This window comes from Squalius cephalus (assembly GCF_949319135.1).
Source record: "Squalius cephalus genome assembly, chromosome: 1".
NCBI classification, from domain to species: domain Eukaryota; kingdom Metazoa; phylum Chordata; class Actinopteri; order Cypriniformes; family Leuciscidae; genus Squalius; species Squalius cephalus.
Genome location: NC_137122.1, coordinates 19875505 through 19887367, shown reverse-complemented (window position 1 = coordinate 19887367; position 11863 = coordinate 19875505). Strand labels below are relative to the sequence as shown.

At 37.6% G+C, this 11863-nt stretch overlaps 1 protein-coding gene across 2 annotated transcripts in view; it reads right to left on the bottom strand.

Annotated features, from left to right (window-relative positions):
* Positions 1-4995: 4995 nt before the first annotated feature.
* LOC307164701 (GTPase IMAP family member 9-like) overlaps positions 4996-11863 on the bottom strand; it is a 138121-nt gene continuing 131253 nt past the window's right edge. For both annotated transcript variants that reach the window (XR_013822318.1, XR_013822319.1), the window contains exon 4: positions 4996-5129. The gene's annotated coding sequence lies outside the window, so the exon portion shown is untranslated. The remainder of the gene's footprint in view (positions 5130-11863) is intronic.

Genomic DNA, 11863 nt, shown 5'->3' with positions numbered 1-11863 from the left:
GGAGCTAAACCATTTAGTGCTTTGTAAGTGATCAGCAATATTTTAAAATTGATGCGATGTTTAATAGGGAGCCAATGCAGTTTTGACAGAACCGGGCTAATATGGTCATACTTCCTGGTTCTGGTAAGAACTCGAGCTGCTGTGTTTTGAACCAGCTGTAATTTGTTTATTAAGCGTGCAGGACAACCACCCAGTAGAGCATTACAATAATCTAGCCTTGAGGTCATGAACGCATGAACTAATTGTTCCGCATTTGTCAATGAGAGCATATGGCGTAATTTAGATATATTTTTAAGATGGAAAAATGCAGTTTTACAGATACTAGACACGTGACTTTCAAATGAAAGATTGGTATCAAAGAGCACACCCAGGTTCCTAACCGACGACGAAGACTTAACAGAGCAGCCATCGAGTGTTAGACAGTATTCTAGGTTATTACGTGAGGAAGTTTTTTGTCCAATAATTAGAAACTCTGTTTTTTCAGAATTTAGAAGTAGGAAATTACAAGTCATCCAATTTTTTATATCCGCTATGCATTCCGTTAATTTTGTGAATTGATAAGTTTCGTTAGGTTTTGAAGAAATATAGAGCTGAGTATCATCGGCATAACAGTGAAAGCTAATGCCATGTTTCCTAATGATATCTCCTAATGGTAGCATGTACAGAGTGAACAGCAACGGTCCTAGTACTGAGCCTTGTGGTACGCCATACTGAACTTGTGATCGATGAGACATCTCATCATTTACTGCTACAAATTGATAACGGTCAGATAAGTATGATTTAAACCATGCTAGTGCATTTCCCGTAATGCCAACATAATGTTCTAATCTATTTAAAAGAACGTTGTGGTCAATGGTGTCAAATGCAGCACTAAGATCGAGTAACACTAATAGAGAGATACAACCACGATCGGATGATAAGAGCAAATCATTTGTGACTCTAACGAGAGCTGTCTCGGTACTATGGTACGGTCTAAATCCTGACTGGAAATCCTCGCAGATATCATTTCTTTCAAGAAAGGAACACAGTTGTGAGGATACTGCCTTTTCTAATATCTTTGACAGAAAAGGTAGATTCGAGATCGGCCTGTAATTGACTAATTCTGTAGGATCAAGTTGCGTTTTTTTAACAAGCGGTTTAATCATAGCCAGCTTAAAGTTTTTTGGTACGTATCCTAGAGACAAAGACGAATTAATGATATTAAGAAGAGGATCTATGACCTCTGGAAGTATTTCTTTCAGTAGCTTAGTCGGTATAGGGTCTAACATACATGTTGTAGATTTAGATGATTTAATGAGTTTAGTAAATTCTTCCTCTCCTATAGCAACGAATGAATCAAATTTTTCCTCAGGGAGACTACAATGCACTGCCTGATGCGATACTGTAGTAGACGGTTGCATAGTTATAATTTTGTCCCTGATATTATCAATCTTATAATTGAAGAAGTTCATAAAGTCATTACTGCTGTGTTGCTTGGAAACTTCTGGGCTTGAAGCTTTATTTTTCGTTAGTTTAGCCACCGTTTCAAATAAATACCTAGGATTATGTTTATTTTCTTCTAATAGGGTTGAAAAATAAGCAGATCTAGCAGCTTTTAAAGCCTCTCTGTAAGCAATAGAGCTCTCCTTCCATGAAATGCGAAATACCTCTAGTTTTGTTTTCTTCCAGTTGCGCTCCATTTTTCTAGCTGCTCTCTTAAGGGCCCGAGTGTGCTCATTGTACCACGGCGTTGGACTATTTTCTTTAATCTTCTTTAAGCGCAACGGAGCAACTGTGTCTAAAGTGCTGGAAAAGAGAGAGTTAAACGTTTCTGTTGTAATATCTAGTTCTTCTAAGCTATCTGAGATGCTGAGATGATGAAACTGATTAGGAAGATTATTAATAAAGCAATCTTTAGTAGCAGAAGTGATAGGTCTCACATATTTGAAACACGGAGTCGGCTTTGCAGCCTTGGCTAAATGCAAATTACACGAGACTAGGTAATGATCTGAGATGTCATCGCTCTGCTGCAGAATTTCAACGGCATCAACATCTATTCCGTGTGATAATATTAGATCTAGAGTATGATTACGACGATGAGTAGGTCCTGACACGTGTTGTCTAACTCCAATTGAATTTACAATGTCTTTAAATGCCAATCCCAATGCATCTTTTTCATTATCGATGTGTATATTAAAATCACCAACAATTAGTACTTTATCTGCAGTCAATATTAATTCTGATAGAAAGTCCGCAAATTCTTTGATAAAGTCTGTATGGTGCCCTGGTGGCCTGTATACAGTAGCCAGCACAAATCTCAAACGTGATTTATCGTTTACACTATATATTTTTACATTAAGCACCAATGCTTCAAAAGAATTATATTTAAAACTTGATTTCTTAGTGGTTTTGAAACTATTACTATAAATTACAGCAACACCACCCCCTTTGCGTTTCGGACGAGGCTCATGTTTATAACAGTAATCTTGCGGGGTTGATTCATTTAAAGTAATGTAATCGTTTGGTTTTAGCCAGGTTTCTGTCAAACACAGCACATCTAGGTTATTATCTGAAATCATATCGTTAACAACGAGTGCTTTTGAAGTAAGCGATCGAATATTCAGCAACCCAAGCTTTAGCATTTGCTCATCTGTATTATAGCTGTTTTTTATTTGTTGAACATCAATTAAATTTTTAACCTTAGATGGGTTTAAACGTTTTTTGGATTTCCAAATTCGGGGAACAGACACAGTCTCTATATGATGATAGCTAGGTGAAAGAGGCTCTATGTGATAGGATTTATCTGACCTTGGTGACGCGAGGCCGCTAGCAGACGGTCGGTTTAGCCAGTCTGTCTGCTTCCTGACCTGAGCCCCAGATTGTCATGTTTGAGCTCTAAGACTATGAGCCATATTACTAGAGAGAAGAGCAGCACCATCCCAGGAGGGATGAATACCATCTCTTTTCAACAGGTCAGGTTTGCCCCAAAAACTTTTCCAATTGTCTATGAATTCTATATTATTAAGCGGACACCACCTAGACAGCCAACCGTTAAGTGAACACAATCTACTAACTATCTCATCACTCCTGCGAACAGGAAGGGGGGCCAGAGCAAATTACAGTCCTTGACATCGTACTTGCAAGTTCACACACCTCTTTAATATTAATTTTGGTGATCTCCGACTGGCGGAGTCGAACATCATTAGTGCCGACATGAATAATGATCTTAGAGAATTTACGATTAGCATTAGCCAGCACTTTTAAATTTGCTTTGATGTCAGGCGCTCTGGCTCCCGGCAAACATGTGACTATGGTGGTTGGTGTCTCTATTTTCACGTTCCGTGTGATAGAATCGCCAATAACTAGGGCACAATCATTCTCAGTGGGTGTTTCACTGAGCGGGGCAAATCGATTTGTTATGGTAATCGGAACGGAAGAGTGGTTTTTAGATCCGCGACTAGAGCGATCCCTCACTGTCACCCATTTGCCCGGCTGCACAAGCTCTACTTCAGCCGGAACCACGCCATGTAAAGTGTTCACTATTCTATGCGCATCCAAAACATCTAAAGCACTAGCACTCTTACTATCCTCAATTAAAGTTTGGATGCGTGTTTCTAATTCTGAAATCTTCTCTGTCAACCTAACTGTCTCCTTACATTTATCACATATAAATCCTATATTGCCGACAGAGAAGGCTATACTAAACATGTGACATGAAGTGCAAGTGACAATAACAGGACAAGACATTACTCACCGTGTTTGTTGACTGATTCTTACTCACCTGAGCTTTTTATGAACTCAAAGGCGCGGACAAGCGAGAGAAAAATAAATAAATAAAAATAGCTGAGCGCACGGGTGGCGCGTTAACAGGCTAGCGAATTACTAGCGTTTTGTGCTAGTAGTACTAATAACAAAAGCTAGCGATGTCAGGTTAATCTGAGATGTTGGGTAAAATGTAGTAGTATAAACAACTAGAAATGGTAGTAAAATGATGGTTCAAAACAAAGAAATATAAGGCTAAGACGGAGCTTACAGCACCGAAGCACACAAACACACTCACAGCAGGCAGCGAGGCAGACAGGAGCAATCGGTCAGCAGACAGCAATCGGCAGACAGGAGAAATCTATCAGTGAAAAGCACAGCAATTCAGAGTGTGAGAAATGGAGAAAAGGCATCCGATTGCCTCATAGATAGTAAAAGATTGCCTGCGAGCTTCTCCTCCTGTCCATGCGGTAATCTCTCTACTGTGCGACAGAGAGTCGCGTGGTTATGACGCAATCGTTAGCCTATTTTTACAAAAACTGCTTCTACGGGGCCATAACGTAAGATACAAGGTAATGGAGCCTTTTATACATTTCAGTGTTTCTTTAGAAATAAATAATGGACAAATGGAGTCTTTAAACGCCTCAGATGTAAAGTTATTCGCTGTCAAAGTGACGCCAAAATGAATGGGAGTCAATGGAATGCTAACAGCAGGTGGGGGTCCGCTAGTCAATGGCGGCGCACAGGGAAGCTTCAGTTTTTTCTGAAATATTACCCCCTTGGTACTAAACCTTGAGCGTCAGTAGCCATGAGTCGCATTGGAGTGACGTCAACTCCCCTCTTCGATTGATTGGCTAGAGGAGGAGCTGTCAATCTACGACTACTGGACCAGTGGTGACACTTAAGCCCGCCCTAACTTACATGAAACTCGAATATGAAGGTATTTTTGGTGCAAATCAACTGAACGCCTGTGACAGTGAAATTTGTAGTTGTAGAGAATAGCCACACGTGTATCAGTAAATTTGAAGTCACAGAGAGAAATGTTTTAAGAGTTGCAAACTTGTAGACTTTTTTTTTTTCTTTCACAAACACAACACAACAGTTACACCTTCTCAAATTCTTCATTGCAGGTGGACAAATCCAATTCTACAAATCACTAATTAAGAAACTCGTACGCTCACATTTTTGCTACAGTTGCTGCAGTGAATTAGCCTAGAAATCTAGACGCACCCTAGCGGCAGCAAAACTTTTTTTGCAGCCAGGGTAGTCTAGCAACTCTCCGTTGACTTTCGAGCTGTAAAAACCTAAATTGGGTCAGGCCAATCACGTCATGTATAGAGTAGGCGGGGCGGGCTTAACATATGACAACAGAGTTGTGACGGTTCCTGCTACTTGAAAACAAAGAATGACGGCTGCTGGAGAACATCTTTCGAATTGGCTTTGGCCGCGACTGGTAACACAGTCGACTTGGAGTTAAGTTTTTCTTTGAGAAAAGAGCAAAGAACGGCACTTAAGTCATTCTTAAAAAAAGGAAGATGTGTTCGTAGTTTTGCTGGCCAGATTCAAAAGTTGAATCTATCAACTAACGTCAACTAACATTTTAAATCATGATTTTAAACCTAAATTTGATAGATTAATAGCATGTCGTCACCGCAAGTTTTTTTTTTTTTTTTATGCGTGTATATAGAATTTTTTTTAAATTAAGCCATTTTATTTTATTCAGGTCATATTTGCTGTTGAGTGGAAGCAAAAATGAGTCAAGTAATTGTCTCTGTAATTTTAATCCTAAAGGTACAATGCAATAAGATCTGTAAACAACTTAAAATACCAGTACAGATTCAAGGGAAAATGCAAAAATAATAACAGCATCAAGAAAATAAATCTTGTCATATGTCAAAAATAAAAAAAAGTGCAGGATGATATTTTGTCTGGTAAGAGTTCCTTCTTTAATGGCTCATTTTTTCACAGTGATCTGTACATAAGGTTCCTCTTAATTTGCTGTTCAGTGTCTGCAGGACATAAAAGTACATTTAAACTGAATTTAAGTTTAATATACAAACTGATCACAGCAGTCAGATCAAGCAGTTGTCACTCAAGTGACCATTTATATTTAACTTTATAAATAGTTGTCCTCTGGGCTATAGTGATTGTCGTCACATATGAAGCAGTCTGCTGAGCAGTAACCTTCAAAGTCTTTGGTCGAGTAAAATGCACAAAGTATTCCTTTCCATCTCCAATATAGCCTGGCGGGAAGTCTTTAAATAAGTCCCCACAACAAAGGCAACTGGTCAGTTATACAGCACTCGATACATCTCCTTGTAGTCGCTGGAGAATGCACTCCAGTTGACAACACCAATCACAATCTACTAGTGCACATGCATATATGACGTCACCAAAACACACCACCGTGCATGTGCGTAACAGCGTCCAGTATGTGTTGGATCTGATCCAGCTACGTCATCGTGCCACAGGTGCAGCAAGGACCTCTTAAAAAAAAGAGCAAAGAGGAAAACAGTAAAATCGTACAAAATAGTAAATTATGAGCAGAAAATGTAAGAGAGCACAAAGTACAGTAATAAAATCAAGGGAAACATAATTCTTAAAACATAAATTTCAGTTTTGTGCAATATCAGTTTTAATGTGTTTTTATTCATATTCGTTTTTTAAGACCTATCAATGAATGCAATGAGAAACTGACAAAAAGACGTTGCAGAGACAAAGATGTGCTAAGCAAAGTTTCTATCAGTAATTTGCGTTTTCTGTTCTTAAACCTGTCTCACTTGATGGAACTTAAAGGAAGCGTATGTCTGGAGATCATGTTGCTATCTGATAAGGTTTCATCTCGGCTCACTGTGGGTCCAGCAGCGCTTACCTGCAGTCGTGATGCAGTGATGGACAGCTGTCTTTCCTCAGTCGACTGCTGTTTGGATTTCATGTGATTTCTCATTGTGGTTGTGATATTATAACTCTGTTTTATTAATTAATTTGATTAAAAGTTATTCCATTTTGTAATATCATTTAGTAAGATCATTTTTAGTCTTTTCAAATTTCGCGAGGCAGAAGACGACATTATCTGATCAGATACAATAAACATGTTAACACGCATAACTGTGAGTCCGTGCTTGGGATTTATCATGGATTCACTGTATTTACGGCCAGCGAAGCAACGTAGTAAAATTTGAATAGTATTTTATTTATCAAATAATAATTACAGTACTGAACGGATATTCGTGCACACCCCTACTTAGGCCATAGGCTTGATTCACAGGAAATGCATGAAAGTAAAAATTAAACAGAATCTTTGGATAGTTGTTTAGGAGAAAAGTGTCTGCCAAATACAATACACCTGGCCACTTTATGCTTTTCTGTGATCGGATAGCTATCTGATCGTGAAAAGACCAGGTGTAAATGCCCTCCGAAACACATTCGAGACAGATTTAAATCCAATTGCTCAAACCACATCTAAATGTCTAGATTCTGTATATTTTAAGTGCAAAATGTGCAATTGTATTCAGTTGTTATGAAGTGTAAAGGTACAGTGTTTATTATTGTTGCATACACTTTTATTAAAAAATTGTCTGTTGCTAAACAAATTTCTCAAATGACTCTTGTTTTGTGATTAAATCAAATATGTTAAGTTATTAATAAACATTTATTTGTATTGTATAGCGCTTAGCTAAAAATGTATTCATTTAAACCATGTAGTAATTTAATGCAGATACAATGAACTCATTGAAGTAATGAATACTTGTTTGTTAACAAATGATTATGACATTTAGAAAATATAGCATTGGTGCATGTTATTACTATATATGTTATTAAGGTATTATTATATCTTTGAACTAATTGTAATAAGATGCATCATCATCATATATCATACACACAGAAACACCCCAAAACAATCATTCAGTTTTTATCAGAATAGCAATTTATGTAATGTGTGTGTTTTGGAGAAAACCAACTCCCATACAGAATAGTTTTAAACAACGGCATATTAAAGTATTGTCATATTAAAATAAATGTTGCGGTGTGGTAACATGATCTCATTAGTGTGTGTTAATGAAATAAAATCATTATAATCTCTCACAGGATGATGAAGAGACAGACGTCAGGAGTCAGAGGAGATGATCCACTGAAGACTGAAGAAAGAACAGAATATCAACATGTCCAGCAGAGAAAGCAGAGGTCAGAGTCAGAGATTATGAATGATATTAAAGGAGAAGTTCACTTTTAAAATGAAAATTCTGTCATCATATACTCACCCTCATGTTGTTTCAATCCTTTATGAATTTCTTTCTTCTGCTGAACAGAAAGGAAGATATTTAGAAGAATGTCAGTAACCAGACAGTTTCTGGGTCCCATTGACTTCCATAGTATATTTTTTTTCCTACTATGGAAGTCAATGGGACCCAAAAACTGTCTGGCTACTGACATTCTTCTAAATATCTTTCTTTCTGTTCAGCGGAAGAAAGAAATTCATAAAGGATTGAAACAACATGAGGGTGAGTATATGATGACAGAATTTTCATTTTAAAAGTGAACTTCTCCTTTAATAGCTGAATTTCTTTCGATGTTCCCTTTCGAAACGTTTACTCATATTGTGTCTGCTAGACACTATGGGGAAGCATTCCAACCATGCCGTGCTATGTTTAAGCAGAACAACATGTTCCTGAGGCGCAGAATGAGCCTCCTGAGAGGTAATAGTGGGTTAAGCTCACTCAGAGGTCAACTCCAGCTAGACAGAGAGGATTCGTGCCTGCAGTTCCAAGTTGTAAAATCTGGCGAAGGTTGACGCGAGGACCAGCCGGCAGCCGCACAGATGTCGCTGTTGCGTGCACGTTCCACAGTCTAAGTGTAAACCACTTTCTAATATATTGGACCAGATCAGAAGACTACGTTCGCTCTTGAGCCAGTGTTGCAGCAAGACAAGGAAAAAAAACACAGAAGACAGGTATTTTTTCTTTTATACTTATTTGAATTAATTTGTTTCACTTTGAGAAAAAAAAACAGTTAACAGCTTCAATGAAACAATTCACAAAACCATTTAAATGAACTTCTTGAAATCAACCATTTTGATTCAGATAATTGACCTATTGTGCTCAATAGTTCTGTAGTTAACTCTTTGGTTAGGTTTTTTACTTAGTTCTGAGATTCCTTGTTTATTTGGTTTAACTAAATTAGTTTGTAGCTTGTTTTAGTTATAGCTATTTACTCTTAATTTCCTTTGTTTGATATACCCAGTTCACACTCAAAACCCAAATTACAATTGTTTAAAGGGACAATATGTAGCTTTTTAGGTATTTTATTATCTAAAATCAATATTTTTATTCATAAATATGCCCTCAATGGTGTACAAATACCTCTGCTAATGATCAGACTAATCCTCGTAAACGAAGAATTTATTATCTTTATATACATTGGACGGGTAGGTCCACGGAGGCTTCCATGTAGTTCCGCCATCTTGAAAAACTATAATAGCAGAGAGGAACAAAAAGTACTAGGCCAACGCGTTTCCACAACGCGTTTCGTTCAGAGCCAGCGTCACGTGACTGAAACCAGCAGAAGTGGAGGAGCAGAGAGAGGCGCTTGTCACTCCCCCGGCAAGTTTAAAAGGCTGCACTGCACGGTTATTTATACACCGTTCATTCATTCATACATATGAGTCACAGGATAAGGAGTCCTCGTCGTCGAAAAAGTCCAAAATAGACCGTAAAAGGAATCGTGACCGAAGATTACAAAAACAAGGGTTAATGTCGGGATAGCTAATGCAGGAGAAAGCTTTCAAAAGAGACCCTGAAGTTGCCTGCTTTCTTCTCCACAGGTAAGTCAATGTTACGGTCTTAATTACAAGCTTATTTTTCATTGCTTTGTTGTGAACTTTATTATATAGACAGTAGAACATTTATAGTTCTATCTATTTATCTATTCTATTCATAGTAAGTTAAACAGGCTCTTTGATGAATAGCAGCTATTGAGTAAAGTAACGTTAGAGAAGGCATGGATGATGATGATAACAATGCACGTACTTCAAAAATATAACGAATAAAGGCGGCATTACTACTAACTACCATAGTTAATGTTTTTCACAGTCAGTAATACTGTAACATTCTTTTTTTCGTTGATTCAAGTTTCAGTTTGTTTTAAATAACAAACCTGTTCACCCGAAGGAAAACTCGAAGTGCTATTATAAGACATCCTGTCATAGCTTTTTGGAACATAACGGCTACCGTAGATGCAACATGCATTTGGAAAAGTGAGGCACTGGAGAGCATTATTCGTTTGAATGCAAAATACAGTTTCACCACTAGATGGGAGAAATTCCTACTTAGTGTCCCTTTAACTCAATAACCTCTGTATTCACCCTTTTTAAACAGGCCCACAAAGGCTGTGATTCAGTTATATATACGCTGTTTTTTTTTTGTTTTGTTTTTTTTAACAGAGAAGCATGACGCTTTAATTATTTACATACATGTAGATTACATGTTTAAAGTACCTCAGTTCAGTGAACATTAAACGCTGCTCCATGCAAACTCTGCACATGCTGCTTTATAGGTTTCCAATAACGTGCATTTGGGAATGCAAAAAGTCGGACGTGGTTTGCTTCATAGTTGCACTGTAATCATTTATATGCGTGGAGTGCGTCTCATGTTTTTCAAAATCCATCTCTGCATACTGTGAGTTTGAGTTGCTTATAACGTTCATCTGGGAACGCAGTGTGCGTCCTTTCCATTGTAGAAAAGTGAAGCCGCCAAAGTCATAATATGGCGTTGACATCTTGCACTGATTTGGGACCTGATTCTGCACTGTAAAACCTAACAGTAATATGTACTAAATAAAATTGAGTTCACTGCACTCAAATATTACTGAAACTTGAATGACTGAAACAGAACTCAAACTGAATGAGTTATAGAACATTTCTAGATCCCAGAATGATAATTGAATAAAAATTGTATAATTAAGTGATTAATTAAGTGATGATTGAGCATTAGTGATGAACACCTGCTGTTAACAAGCAGAATCACTGAAGGAAAGAGAAACACAAGAACGAAAACTGACTTCCAGCCACAGCCTTAGATGAAATCAACTGAAGATAAAAGACGATAAAGCTCTCAAGATCTCAGCAGAGGAGGATTAAACAACTCCACAAACAGCATTACCAGCTTCACTTATTACTAAACAGTTTGACTTTATTACTGCCATTCGCCAACAGAAGTTCTTATTATAATTAACAGAGGTTTAGAAGTTGATGATTTGAGTTTCGGTTAAGGTCACCATGATGGAGATCAGTGTTTGCTTTAGTTGAGCTCTTGACCCTTGACTTTTGCACATTAGTTTTTCTTTGGCTGCTGTAATTGAGTGTTTATAAAACATCTTTGTTATGGCACAAAAGGCAAGAAAAGTCTGATCGGGTGTTGATGGTGAAGGACTGATGATGACAATCATCATGTAGTGACCTGATTCACTGATTTCATTCAGAGTCTGATCTCTGATTAAAAGGGCAACATATTAGTTTAATTCAAAACTGTAATTCTACAGCATAAGTGCCAGCAATGTTGTGACATCAGATAATATGAAGGATTTTACAAACAGTTTGTGCACAAAAATTTCCAAGACTCACACAGACATCAAGAATGAGCATATGAATCTCAAAAATGGTGACAGATTTAATGTCTTTTTATCTTCAGTTGATTTCATCTAAGGCTGTGTCTGAAGTCAGTTGTAGTTCTTGGGCCCTACCTGATGCAATGCAGCGCCAAGCGTGACACAAGTGTTTTTTGCTAGTTTCAGTCCGCCGCAGTTATCATTTTCACTGGAAACTATATTGAATCTAATAAGCAAATTGATGCCATCATGTTTACCTTGAATGCCCACTCCAGTACACTGTAGTTCACCTGAGTTTTTCATGTGATGTGATGTAAGGATGTAGGATCGGCAGATCTTAAACAGATTCTTAAATTTGTAACCCCACAGTTGTTGTTATATATTTGTATTAAAGTAATTTTAAAGACTGTTGTCGTCACACACACAGAAGGAGAGACAGGTTTAATTGAACACAGTGTTTGGTGGATGAGGATGATGTTCACAGGATGATGATTGATGATGGTGACATTGAGCTGGCGTT